This window comes from Oncorhynchus masou, chromosome 3 (genome assembly GCF_036934945.1).
Source record: "Oncorhynchus masou masou isolate Uvic2021 chromosome 3, UVic_Omas_1.1, whole genome shotgun sequence".
Taxonomy (NCBI): domain Eukaryota; kingdom Metazoa; phylum Chordata; class Actinopteri; order Salmoniformes; family Salmonidae; genus Oncorhynchus; species Oncorhynchus masou.
Genome location: NC_088214.1, coordinates 24419298 through 24434084, shown reverse-complemented (window position 1 = coordinate 24434084; position 14787 = coordinate 24419298). Strand labels below are relative to the sequence as shown.

Sequence of the window (14787 nt, the reverse complement as noted above, 5' to 3'; positions counted from 1 at the left end):
AATCATCTTGAAAATCTATGGCAAGACTTGAAAATGGCTGTCTAGCAATGATCAACAACCAACTTGACACAGAGCTTGAAGAATATTTTTTTTAAATGTGCAAATATTGAACAATCCAGGTGTGCAAAGCTCTTAGAGACATACCCAGAAAGACTCACAAATGTAATTGCTGCCAAAAGTGATTGTAACATATATTTCTGTATTTGATTTTCAATACATTTGCAAAAATGTCTGAAAACATGTTTTCACTTTGTCATTATGTGGTATTGTGTGTTGATGGGTGAGAAAAAAAATCATATTTAATCAATTTTGCATTCAGGCTGTAACACATTTTTTTTGAAATAAATCAAGGGGTATTAATACTTTCTGAATTCTTTGTATGTGTGGATTTTGACATTTTGAACTTTGTTGCATTCTATTGTCATTTTAGATTATCATGGCCCGCCCTCACATAGCGTTCCTATTGGAGCTGGACGTGTCACTCCTGATACTCAGCCTGCCTTCGAGAATTTTACCAATCAGGTCTGGACACTATACCACTTGGACAATGAGACGGAGGAGGGCACACTGTCCACTAACACTATCTCCCAGCCTCCGTTCAATGGAAGTGCTTTCATTTGCAACTTTGGGTCTGGACATGTGTTACTGGCAGAGAGATCCCCTTCCCCTCAGCAGTCTGACTCCCAGTCCTGGTGTGGCGAACCCAGACAACAGCCCCAGCCACCACCTTTCCCAACGTACCCAAGAAGGGCCTTCACACCCAGGTCACAGAGCTCAACCCGCCGCCCTCCACCCCAACATCCGACTTTCCTCAACCTGGAGATCAGCATCCCCAACTACTTCCTGTTCCTTGATGGCAACCAGGTGTCCCTGAGCCAGAGCGCTCGTAGTGTTCCGGCCGCAATGTTTTCCAGGTCGAGATCTGCTGTGGTCAGGACGGACGACCCCCCAGGGTACCTGTCCTTCTCCGTTCCAATGGAGATGGTGAGCGGAGGTTCCGGTCGGGACGGTCCGGCCCAGTTCCTGCAGGTCATCAGTGATGAAGGAAACACTGTTTACTCCCCCGCTCTCATACACATTGTCACCTCTGAACCCACAGAGAAAGAGGACCAGGAAGAATCCGGGAGGTGGCCAACTAGTGCCCCATTTAATTGGTAGGGGACTGTTGTCTAGCATCAATAAACGTGTGCATATCATTTAAAACGTTCTCCCTCTTCATTAAATAAACACGTTTTAAGTGAGAGTTGCTAAGCTGAAAAAGCAAGGAAATTCACAAGCTCAACAAGGCCTAACTTCAACCATCCCCCTGGTCACAGATATCAATTCAACATCTATTCCATGTTGGTCAATGAACTGACGTGGAAACAACGTTGATTCAACCAGTGTGTGCCCGGAGGAATGTTAGTATTATGCGGGGAATTCAATCCACAATTTACGTTATGCTTCAGGGAAATACAGATAGGATGGTGGAAATAAGAGAAACAGGACACAAACTAAGGTAACATGAAGCTTTTATTTAGCAACAATAGAAACAATCTTGATTCTGTAATGTGCTAAACACAAAGTGAGAGTAGCCTCTAGCTAAAACTGCATTCACAGGGTGTGCTAGGTCCAGTCTACTGTACTGATAATCAAACCTAAAACTACCGCTTTACCGAGGTTACAACAGCAGCTATTCACAACCAAGGAGAGGAATGTTATGCAGTGGATGAATGAGTTGAACAGTGGCTGTGTGTATCCCAAATTGCGCCCTATTCCCCAATAGGGCTCAGGTCAAAATTAGTGCGCTATGTAGGAAATAGTTTGCCATTTGGGACATAGGCTTACTGTGTGTCTATGGGTGTAGTGCAGCTAATGCTTGCATAGTCAAAGTTGTGCTTGTACTGTATTTGCATTCAGTGTGTTAGGGGTAGTTAAAACAGTTACATGTACCTCTCAGATTTACATTTTTACTTTAGAGGAAACTTTTGCACACCTAAAAATATATTCATATAGAGCCAAGTGGTCAAACTAAGTTCTCAAGTGTTATGGAAGCAAGAGCCATAATTCTAAGTACAGTACAGCTATTCCCCTCTATTCATAGTATCCTAAATTCCTCAAGTACTACATTGTATTACAGCTCAGAAGAATAGAAGAGCTCTATCAAATAATATGTACAGACATTTATGTCCTCAGCCATAGTTGCTGAGGTCTGAGCAGCTGTGATACAGTGTGTTATAATGACAGTTTAGTTTGTTAGCATATAGCAAGGACTGCAGGAACTTGGAACAAGTCTATTTCACACACTATTTGAAAACTCTATTTTCCTTAAATTGATACTGTAGCTACACACATTTGTAAGTAACAGAACTGAGCACAACACATTCAAATGGACATAATTCTCACAAGTGTTTTGGTGAGAGATACTAGAGACACATCAAGAGGTGTGTCACATTCAATCCACTCCATTCAAAACACTCCCATTGTTAAAATGACTGGCAGGTTAAACCCTATAGTTTTATAATAATTCTATACACACTGGTCGATGACCATCGCTTATTGACTCATGAGGGCTTCACAATTGTGCTTTGAGTGAGACATAGGAGATATGTTTAGGGACTACTGAATGGTTGTTGCCTTTACGGTCATTCAATTCCCAGCATCATCCTTACCCATGCAAAGGACTATAGCAGGTTCAGAGCAGGCTTTGAAATTATTAAAGCCAGAACTCTCCCTTGACTTTGCCTATGTTGACATCATCTATATCATAACACATTTTTCCTGACCGCATGACCTGACTAGGATTAACTTTCTCCCCCTTCAATGAACCCACTGAGAAAAATGCCAAAGCTCCAGTGTCAGAATATAAAAAATTGCAGAGAGAGTTAAGACGAGGTGTGTACAGATAGAGATGTGTGTGTGGTGTGTGTCCTGTAGGTCAGTAAATGTCAGGCAGCAGGGAGTAGTTCCTTTCCCAGTAGCTGTTGGAGTAGAGCCAGTCCTGAGCTTTGTTGTGGGGGTTGGTGCCCTGGTGGAACCACCTAAATGGGAGCAACAAGAGGAACCAAGTCAGACAAACTACAACAGAGTGTCCAGGCACAGGCATGAGTGTTTTACATGATGATTGTGATAAATACAAACCCACACCAACAAACTTCGTAATATGCAGTAGTCAACTCCTGATGGTGGGATTTAAACCAAATCAAATTGTATTTGTCACATGCGCCGAATACAATAGACCTTACCGTGAAACGCTTACTTACAAGTCCTTAACCAACAATGCAGTTCAAGAAATAGAGTTAAGAAAATATTTCCTAAATAAACTAAAGGTTAAAAAAATTGTAACAAGAAAATTACATAACAATAATGAGGCTATATACTGGGGGTACCGGTACTGTGTCAATGTGCGGGGATACAGGTTAGCTGAGGTAATTTGTAAAGTGACTATGCATAGATAATAAACAGCGAGTAGCAGCAGTGTAAAAACGAGGGGGGTTGGGGGTCAATGTAAATTGTCCGGGTGGCCAATTTGATTAATTGTTCAGCCGTCCTATGGCTTGGGGGTAAAAGCTGTGAAGGAGCCTTTCGTTCCTAGACTTGGCACTCCGGTAACGCTTGCAGTGAGGTAGCAGAGAGAACAGTCTATGACTGGGGTGACTGTAGTCTTTGAAAATGTTTTGGGCCTTCCTCATACCACCTAGTATATAGGTCCTGGATGTCAGGAAGCTTTGCCCCAATGATCTACTGGGCTATACACACACATCCCTCTGTTGCGCCTTACGGTGAGATGCCGAGCAGTTATTATACCAGGTGGTGATGCAACCGGTCAGGATGCTCTCGATGGTGCAGCTGTAGAACCTTTTGAGGATCTGGGTACCATTGCCTCATCTTTTCATGTCTCCTGAGGGGGAAAGGTGTTATCGTGCCCTTTTCACAACTGTCTTGGTGTGTTTGGACCATGATAGTTCGTTGGTGATATGGACACCAAGGGACTTGAATCTCTCAACCCACTCCACTTCAGCCCCTTCTATTTTAATGGGGGCCTTTTCAGCTTTGTTTTTCCTATAGTCCACGATCAGCTCTGTTGTCTTTCTCAATATTGAATGAGAGGTTGTTGTCCTGGCACCACACTGCCAGGTGTCTGACCTCCTCCCTATAGGCTGTCTCATCACTGTCTGTGATTAGGCCTATCACTGTTGTGTTGTCAGAAAACTTAATGATGGTGTTGGAGTCGTGCTTGGCCACGCAGTCGTGGATGAACAGGCAGTACAGCAGGGAACTAGGCATGCACACCTGAGGGGTCCTAGTGTTGAGGATCAGTGTGGTAGATGTGTTGTTGCCTACCCTTACTACCTCGGGCGGCCCGTCAGGAACTCCAGGATCCAGCTGCAGAGGTAGGTGTTTAGTCCCAGGGTCCTTAGCTTAGTGATGAGCTTTGTGGGTATTATGGTGTTGAACACTGAGCTGTAGTCAATGAACAGCATTCTCACATAGGTGTTCGTTTTGTCCAGGTTGGAAAGGGCAGTGCGATTGAGTCATCTATGGATTTGTTGGGGCAGTATGCGAATTGGAGTGGGTCTAGGGTTTCCGGCATGATGGTGTTGATGTGAGCCATGACCAGCCTTTCAAAGCACTTCATGGCTACTGACATGTGTGCTATGGGGTGGTAATTATTTAGGCAGGTTACCTTTGCTTTTTGTGCACAGGGACTATGGTGGTCTGTTTGAAACATGTAGGTATTACAGACTCTGGCAGGGAGAAGTTGAAAATGTCAGTGAAGACATGCTTGAAGTATACGTCCTGGTAATCCGTCTGGCCCCACGGCTTTGTGAATGTTGACCTGTTTAATGGTCTTGCTCACATCGGCTACAGAGAGCGTGATCACACGGTCGTATGAAACAGCTGGGGCTCTCAGTGTTGCTTGCCTCGAAACGAGCGTAAAAGGCATTTAGCTGGTCTGGTAGGCTCGCGTCACTGGGCAGCTCGCGACTGGGTTTCCCTTTGTAGTCCGTAATAGTTTTCAAGCTCTGCCACAACCGACGAGCATCAGTGCCAGTGTAGTAGGATTCAATCTTAGTTCTGTATTGACGCTTTGCCTGTTTGATGGTTCATTGGAGGGCATAGTGGGATTTCTTGTAAGCGTCCAGATTAGTGTCCCGCTCCTTGAAAGCGGTAGCTCTAACCCTTAGCTCAGTGTGGATGTTGCCTGTAATCCATGGCTTCTGGTTGGGATATGTATGTATGTATGTATGTATGGTCACTGTGGGGGTGACGTCATCGATGCACTTATTGATGAAGCCGGTGACAGGTGGTATACTCCTCAATGCCATTGGATGAATCCCGGAACATATTCCAGTCAGTGCTAGCAAAACAGTCTTGTAGCATAGCATCTGCGTCATCTGACCACTTCTGTATTGAGCGAGTCACTGGTACTTCCTGCTTTAGTTTTTGCTTGTAAGCAGGAATCAGGAGGATAGAAGTATGGTCAGATTCGCCAAATGGAGGGCGAGGGAGAGCTTTGTATGCATTGCTGTGTGTGGAATAAAGGTGGTCTAGAGTTTTTTTTCCAGGTGAGACCGAGTCAAGACCGAGGACCGGGAGGGGGAGAAGGGGTCAGAGACAGAGTCAAGACCTCAAGACCGAGACCAAAAAAATGCAAGCGCAATTCCAGACCATGATTGTAATTTTGTCAAATCACCACCATAAGATTTCACAATGTCCAGTATTTCTGTGTTCATATTTCAGAACAACACATTGATTCTTAAGACATTAAGAATAGTGAAAAAAAATGCATGCTGCAGGAAAATAGAGCCACTACAAATTATTACTAACCAAACACAGTGGGGAACAATGGGCCTTCTATGCCTTCAGAGAAGCATTTATAAAATAATAATTATAATAATTATATTATTTTCAATTATGTTCTGATTTAATCTCTTCAGTTTTTGTTGGAAAGGTTTAAATGTTTCTGAGTAAGTTCTGCCCCCACCAAAAGGTCTCCAGTGGTTTTATTAAACCCTAAGTCGCACCCTGATGATGTCACTGCCTACGCCATCATCCTCTACTCCTGGGACCTAAACCATGCCTACAAAGCTGTATAAACAGGGCCTTTATTGTTAGCTAAACACTTAACAGTAAATGTCCCCTTCCCCCAAAGTTGATTTATTGTGGAATGTTCACCTAGTCTTATCTCCTTCACTCCCCTGCAGAGTTCTGTCTAAGTCACACATTTCAAAGAAGGGCCTCTTCATAATGAGGCAGAAAATGAGAGAGAGAAAACTAAAATACAAATGTAGAACAATACTAAACTTCTACAATGAATATATGTATATATTGTTAATCAGTAGTCTAAAAGGGGGGTCTTATAACCCCTCCCCTTCTATTAATAAAACATAAGCATAATCAATTTTTCTAATGCATCAAACATTTTGGTACAACCCTTTTCATGACCCCTAGGTGAACCGACACGCTAAACTGACAGCTAAAATCAGCCATTGGCTAGGCCACTAAAAGCTAGATAAAGGCATCTGCCATTCAATTGTATAAGGGCAACATTTTGGAGTGATAGTGGAATCACATTTTGACTTAATGGATGGGATTGTTCTTACAGAAATGTATGGAAACATCTGCCTTCTTGAAGGCCAATAGGTCACTGTGCAACAGCGCGCAGTAGTTTTCCTACGGTCTAGCTACTGTAGCTAGTTATTGTTGTTGCCTAGTTTGCAGCGGCTGTAGCAGGTGTTATCAAAGAGGATGTTGCTAATTTGTTAGCTTCTCCCTTTTCAAGAATAACTTTCAACAAGAAGTTAAGTTTCAAATGATCATCATCTGATGAGTGGAACATTTTTTTTTTATAACAGCGCACTTGCTGTTGTTAGCCATCTCTTCCAAAATAGCTTGTGTGTGAAACGTTGTTGCATTTAAAGTGGAATTGACAGCATTTTAGCAACATGAAATCTAATTCAAATCTGTTCACATACACCCCAAGGACAAATGACCACTTAGATATGGTCATGTTTTCATACATTATTAAAATGTTTGGATATTACGTATACTAAGGCACCACGACACCACTGGCCCTTTGTGTTCTACAAATAGTGCACTCCCCTACAGGAGTGCGCTGGTATTACGGTTGCTGTCCTTTCAGAACTACAAACCTGTCACACACTGAAGACCTATAGGTTCACCACAGTACTAACCTGTCACACACTGAAGATCTATAGGTTCACCACTGTACTAACCTGTCACACACTGAAGACCTATAGGTTCACCACTGTACTAACCTGTCACACACTGAAGGCCTATAGGTTCACCACTGTACTAACCTGTCACACACTGAAGGCCTATAGGTTCACCACAGTACTAACCTGTCACACACTGAAGACCTATAGGTTCACCACTGTACTAACCTGTCACACACTGAAGACCTATGGATTCACCACTGTACTAACCTGTCACACACTGAAGACCTATAGGTTCACCACTGTACTAACCTGTCACACACTGAAGACCTATAGGTTCACCACTGTACTAACCTGTCACACACTGAAGACCTATAGGTTCACCACTGTACTAACCTGTCACACACTGAAGACCTATAGGTTCACCACTGTACTAACCTGTCACACTGAAGGCCTATAGGTTCACCACTGTACTAACCTGTCACACACTGAATATCTATAGGTTCACCACTGTACTAACCTGTCACACTGAAGACCTATAGGTTCACCACTGTACTAACCTGTCACACACTGAAGGCCTATAGGTTCATCACTGTACTAACCTGTCACACACTGAAGACCTATAGGTTCACCACTGTACTAACCTGTCACACACTGAAGGCCTATAGGTTCACCACTGTACTAACCTGTCACACACTGAAGGCCTATAGGTTCACCACTGTACTAATCTGTCACACACTGAAGATCTATAGGTTCACCACTGTACTAACCTGTCACACACTGAAGGCCTATAGGTTCACCACTGTACTAACCTGTCACACACTGAAGACCTATAGGTTCACCACTGTACTAACCTGTCACACACTGAAGGCCTATAGGTTCACCACAGTACTAACCTGTCACACTGAAGACCTATAGGTTCACCACTGTACTAACCTGTCACACTGAAGGCCTATAGGTTCACCACAGTACTAACCTGTCACACACTGAAGACCTATAGGTTCACCACTGTACTAACCTGTCACACACTGAAGGCCTATAGGTTCACCACTGTACTAACCTGTCACACACTGAAGGCCTATAGGTTCACCACTGTACTAACCTGTCACACACTGAAGATCTATAGGTTCACCACTGTACTAACCTGTTACACTGAAGACCTATAGGTTCGCCACTGTACTAACCTGTCTGTAATAGATAAAGTATAAAGGCTGTTAAGATAATGTTTCAAGAAAGGAGTGTATATATCTGGCCTGGTGAAGCGGTTTAATGGGCTGAATGAATGGAAGCTGATATAATTATGAGTTTTTTACTCCGCTGGTCTCGGGAAGAAATTAATAGTCCTCACTGTCCGAGACCGAGTACAAATGTATCCAATACCGAGACATTCAATAAGTGGTCGGTCAAGTGCTACAACACTGCCCATAGTCAATAAATCACCTTTGGCAGCGATTACAGCTGTGAGTCTTTCGGGGTAAGTCTCTAAGAGCTTTGCACACCTGGATTGTACAATATTTGCACATTATTCTTGAAATTTAAAAAAAGTTCTGTCAAGTTGGTTGTTGAACATTGCTAGACAGCCATTTTTCAGTCTTGCAACAGATTTAAGCCAACTTAATTCAAAATTGTAACTAGGCCACTCAGGAACATTCAATGTTATGGTAAGTGACTCCAGTGTACACTGAGTATACAGAACATTAAGAACACCTGCTCTTTCCATGACAGACTGAACAGGTGAATCCAGGTGAAAGATACAACTCAATAGGAAGGTTTTCCTAATGTTTGATATACTCAGTGTATATTTGGCCTTGTCTTTTAGGTTATAGTCCTGCTGAAAGGTGAATTTATCTCCCAGTGTCTGTTGGATAGCAGGACTGAAGCAGGTTTTCCTCTGGGTTTTTGCCCGTGCTTAGCTCTATTCCATTCTTCTCCGTGCCTAGCTATATTCCATTATTTTTTATCCTACAAATCTCCCTAGTCCTTTCCGATGACAAGCATACCCATAACATGACAGTAATCAGTGGTGTGTTGGATTTTCCCCAAACATAATGCTTTGTATTCAGGACATAAATTTAATTACTTTGTCACATTTTTTGCAGTTTTACTTTAGTGACTTTATGCAAACAGGATGCATGTTTTGGTATATTTGGAATATTTTTTATTCTGTACAGGTTTTCTACATTTAACTCTGTCATTTCACTTAGTATTGTTGTTGATCTATCCTCTGTTTTCTCCTATCACATCCATTAAACTCTTAACTATTTTATTGGTCTCATGGTGAAATCCCCTAGGGGTTTCCTTCATTTCCGGCAACTGAGTTAGGAAGGACAGTGACTGTGTTCATTGATACACCATCTAAAGTGTAATTAATAACTTCAACATTCTCAAAGGGATAGTCAATGTCTTTTTTTTAACCCTTTGCAAGGCATTGGAAAACCTCCCTGGTATTTCTGGTTGAATCTGGGTTTGAAATTCACTGCTCGACTGAGGGACCTTAAAAATAATTGTGTGTGGGGATGAAGTAGTCGTTCAAAAATCATGTTAAACACTATTATTGCACACAAAGTGAGTCCATGCAACTTATGTGACTTGTTAAGCAATTCTTTACTCCTGAACTTATTTAGGCTTGCAATAACAAAGGGGTTGAATATTTTTGGACTGAAGACATTTCAGCTTTTCATTTTTAATTTGTACAAAATTCTAAAAACGTAATTCCAATGACATTATGGGGTATTGTATTTTAAATTCAGGCTGTAACAACAAAATGTGGAAAAAGTCAAGGGGTGTGTGAATACATTCTGAAGGCACCGTACCTTTCAGGAGTCAACTACATTCAGGTTGTGCAGATGCATGATCACTATTTCAATCAATGCATTTGCTGCCATTCTAAAGCTGTCCTGAGGGAGGCAGTGTAGTGCAGCATTCAAACAGTGAACCACAACAACAACCAAAAGACACAGCAGACAAGCAGAGCCAAACCTGGGGCCAAGAGCTGGGTTCCTTCACAATGACAACACGGGGGAGAGCAAAACACACAGCACATTATGACACAAATGTGGGATAATTAGCAAAGCAGGCCTAGCATAGTGTTAACATACATCCAATGAGACTTTTGCACAGCAGAAGCAAAGGTTCCAGGAGGTGAAGAGGACTCAATCACTCACCTTGTTTTCCATTCCTCGGTTGATTTGGAGCGATTTTTCCGGGACAGTCTTTGTTTCTCCTCTACCCTCTTCTTCTCTGCATTCGCAGAGTCTGAGAAATATTTTAACATATCAAAATATAAATGACTGAACACCAGATGTGGACACAATGCTTTGATCATTCACAACAACACAATGCCCTAAATAACTTTACCACCATACCTATGTCTCCTTTCTCCATGTGTCTGATGTCAGGCCTGAGTCGACAGTCTGTGGGGGGTAGGACACCCTTCATGCCTTCCTCCAGCTCATTCAGCTGCATGGCAAATGTGGAGAAAGCATAGAACTACGAGAGAGAGAGAGAGAGTGGATTCAACAAATCAATAACTGAGTCAAACTGACAACCAGTTGAATCAATCAAGAAGGGTAAAATATCATCAGTACATCCCAGATTTCTGCTTCTTAGTAATCCTCCTAATACAGTACTCTATTATGCCTGTGATCCCTTCAGTTGTCTGGCCGGGGGGCTATCCCCCAGAACTGCTCTTGTCCCATTATCTCTCACCTCTGCAAAGTTGTCTGGCCGGGGGGCTATCCCCCAGAACTGCTCTTGTCCCATTATCTCTCACCCCCTGCCGCTCCTCCCCTCTCACCTCTGCAGAGTTGTCTGGCCGGGGACTATCCCCCAGAACTGCTCTTGTCCCATTATCTCTCACCCCCTGCCGCTCCTCCCCTCTCACCTCTGCAGAGTTGTCTGGTCGGGGGGCTATCCCTCAGAACTGCTCTTGTCCCATTATCTCTCACCCCCTGCCGCTCCTCCCCTCTCACCTCTGCAGAGTTGTCTGGCCGGGGAGCTATCCCTCAGAACTGCTCTTGTCCCATTATCTCTCACCCCCTGCCGCTCCTCCCCTCTCACCTCTGCAGAGTTGTCTGGCCGGGGGGCTATCCCTCAGAACTGCTCTTGTCCCATTATCTCTCACCCCCTGCCGCTCCTCCCCTCTCACCTCTGCAGAGTTGTCTGGCCGGGGGGCTATCCTCCAGATCAGCTCACTTCCTGGGATGACCTGGACCGTGTCTCCGTCAGGCAGGGGCATCTCCTCTGGCTCCTCGTCTACACTGGTCTGGAGGGACAGACACACACGCAACCTTCAAACCGGTATGGCTTACAATAGCTACTTATTGGGTCATATCAAGGGTTTTCACTCCAAAACTAGTTTAAAGGTTGCTTAAATACCACTCATTCATGAGCATGGAGCAAAATGATCCATTTCAGGCAACATTTTCATGGTGTGAAACGAATGTGTTAAGTGCCAAATTTACCATAAACCTCATTGTAATCTAGCAGCATGATTTAATTTGAAATGTTTCTTCAACAATGTGCGCTATTAAGAATGTACTATTTATGTATTGCTCAGTTTACTAAACTCTAATCAAATATTCACCTGCCTATAACACACATTGTTCAATAAAAGTTTGAAATGAAATCACACTGCCAAATTACAAGGAGGTTTATGGAAAGGTATTTTTAAGTATCTGCTAAATCACATTCTATTGCAATCTGGTGCCCGATGGCACAGTCGATGACGTGACACGCAACCATTGGTTGATGCATGCAATGTCTGAGCAGGGGAATGCTACCATGGTGTTTGGACCATGAAAATGTCACCCTTAGTGGCTTATTGAGTAATATTTATTTCCATTTATCATCGGAATCTATGAATAGTACTGAACAGCACTGGACTGACATAAGGTATAGTATATAGCTTATTTCACGTGGCAGATAAGGAAAATAATTCAAAGATTATAATAGTTACATAATCACCAAAATGGGGCTCGAGGCACTTCCTTGTTTTTGATATGGTGCGTTTCTGATTAGTGCACATCATACTGTACCTGCATGTTGCTTTTCTTCTCCTCTGAGTTCTTCTTGTCAGATTTCTTATGAGCATCAAAAGTGTCAGCGTCCACAGTGTATAAGCACTCGGTCCATTTACCGTAGATGGCACAGAGCTTCTTTTTGCTGCACACACAAGCGTCACACGGGGCCTCAAAATGTGTTGTAGCCTTTTCTTTGGTAATTAGATGTCCCATCAGTGAGGAACACAATCCGTAAAGAATCAGGTTGTAACATTTATTTAAAAAAAAAGGTGCAATATGCAGAAATCGCATTTCCTGGTTGCTAAAATTCAGCTAAAGTTGGTGTACAAAACCGAAAGTAAAAGACGCAAAAATGAACCTTAAAAATGGAAAGTATAGAAATACAGCACATAGAAGAGATATAGTGCTTCTTAGATTTGCTTTCAATGAGAATGACATATCTATAACTGACAGTGCTATGTGTATTTGGTTGGGTCACCCAAAAAGCTACATATTGCAGCTTTAACCTTCATTTAACCAGGGAGTCCCATTTGAGGTTAGGATACCTTTTTACCAGGGAGACCTGGCCAGCAATGCAATACAAAAAACGTTCAATTCGTAACAAAAGAAAAGCCACAATACCTTTTATCTAGAATGTAGCCCTCCACTTTGTGCAGCTCTTTGCCAAAGAGGCCACATGGTTTGAATATCAGGCTGCATCTCTCTCCGGTCCTGTCACAGAAAGACAAGGCTTTGTTTTCATATTCTCGTTCACTATTTCCCACTGTGAGACAATGCTTTCAAACAACTACCATGGAGCTGCTCAGTCTATCTCCTTTGTAATGGCAAGTATCTGTCCCAGTTCTGTTACACTGCTCAATCAACTGGAAACAAATGTGGATCCACACTACTGCACATACACGGCAAGGTAGTCTCCCTTACTTGTGGTTGATCACCTCCACATTGCCGTACTGCTCGATCCACAACTGGCCCACGATGATGTTGTGGACACAACAGGTGGGGTTTGTCCAGGTGTACGCTTCGTTGTATCTGCAGAGACGGAGAACATGTCATAGCAGCAGATAATCTCTCACCAAACCACTTCCACTTAGAGATGCCAACTGATACCAAACTACTCCAGGGAGATTACAAATGTCCTTTAAGCTTCAATTATTTAATTTCATCCAGCCTTCAGAAAAAACTCCCAGAATAGATTTGTTACTAGCTTTACTGGGAGATAAAGGCCAATTCGAGAACACTCCAAGACAAACCCTCATTGAGGGAACGCTACATGTACACTGTGGAGGGAATCTCAGCTCCAGACTCACTTGGGTAGCTCCAGGCTGATGATGCCTTTAGGCTCCGCCTCCACACTCTTGCCCCAGAACTTGAGTTTGGGGTAAATAGAGCCGTGGAACAGGAAGTCCTCCTGCAGGCCCTCAGCATGGAAGGCGCTGACGGGGGGGTGGTGGCTAACTTGCTCTGACATCCACCTGAACCCTAGGTCCTCTCTGAAGGGACAGGAGGGAGGAGGTTAATGGTACATACTTAGCCATCACCTTCTGTCTTCAAATGTCTTCAGACATCCGACATGTTGAGATGTATTTTGATGAGAGGTATTTTGAAGACGTCTTGAGTCACAAACTAGTACAACTAGTGGTACCAGACCAACTCACAACAAATACAGAAAAGTCAACCTAAGGTCAAACCTGATGAGCTCATAGGTTTCTCCCAGTAGTGGGTTGAAGGGTTTTCCCGTTCTCTCCCACTGTGAAGCTACAGCAGACACAGCAAACGCTGCAACACACTAAAACCATCACAGATTAACAGAAATTTGTAATGTTAGTGGCTATAGAGGAGCACAGCAAAAAGAGTAGGTACTATGGCTGTAATTATGAGTGAAGACTCGTGTGTCTACCTAAGAGGATGATGATAATGGGTGCTCGCTACCTTCATCCTCTCCATGGAATCTGTGGTGGTGTTCGCTCGGTGGATGAGGTACGTGTGCTCCATGTACTCTGTGAGCCGCTGCAGGAAACTAAGGGGCTCGTTTAAGATCACCGGCATTGCTATCTTAGACAGCTCCTGGTTGGGGACAGAAGAGGGGAGCCGAAGAGTCAAAGACAGGGGTAAGGAAACACACAAGCAATGAAGTTCATTCACAGCCCACACAGACAAATATACACTGAATGTACAAAACTTTAGGAACACCTGCTCTTTCCATGACATAGACTGACCAGGTAAATCCAGGTGAAAGCTATGATCCCTTGGAGTCAACATGGCTCAGCATCCCAGTGGAATGCTTTTGACCCCTACCTTGTACAGTAGAGTTCATGTCCCAACAAATTGAGGCTATTCTAAAGGCAAAAGGGGGGAGTGCGACACCCTCGGAAAGTGCCATTATTGATGGCGACTCTGGAGCAATTAGGGTTAAGTGCCTTGCTGAGTGATACATTTTACCTAGTTGGCTCAGGGATTCAAACTTCAGTTACTGGCCCAACGGTCTAACCGCTAAGCTACACTGGCAATAGAATGAAATTCCCTGTAAAGCACACATAATGGTGTTTCGATGAGAGGTGTGAAATAACATCAGCAAAAAGCTGTAGTCTAGACCCCAGCCTGGAACA

At 43.3% G+C, this 14787-nt stretch overlaps 1 pseudogene; it reads right to left on the bottom strand.

The window, feature by feature from the left end:
• Positions 1 to 1500: 1500 nt before the first annotated feature.
• LOC135513177 (oxysterol-binding protein-related protein 1-like) overlaps positions 1501 to 14787 on the bottom strand; it is a 40601-nt pseudogene continuing 27314 nt past the window's right edge.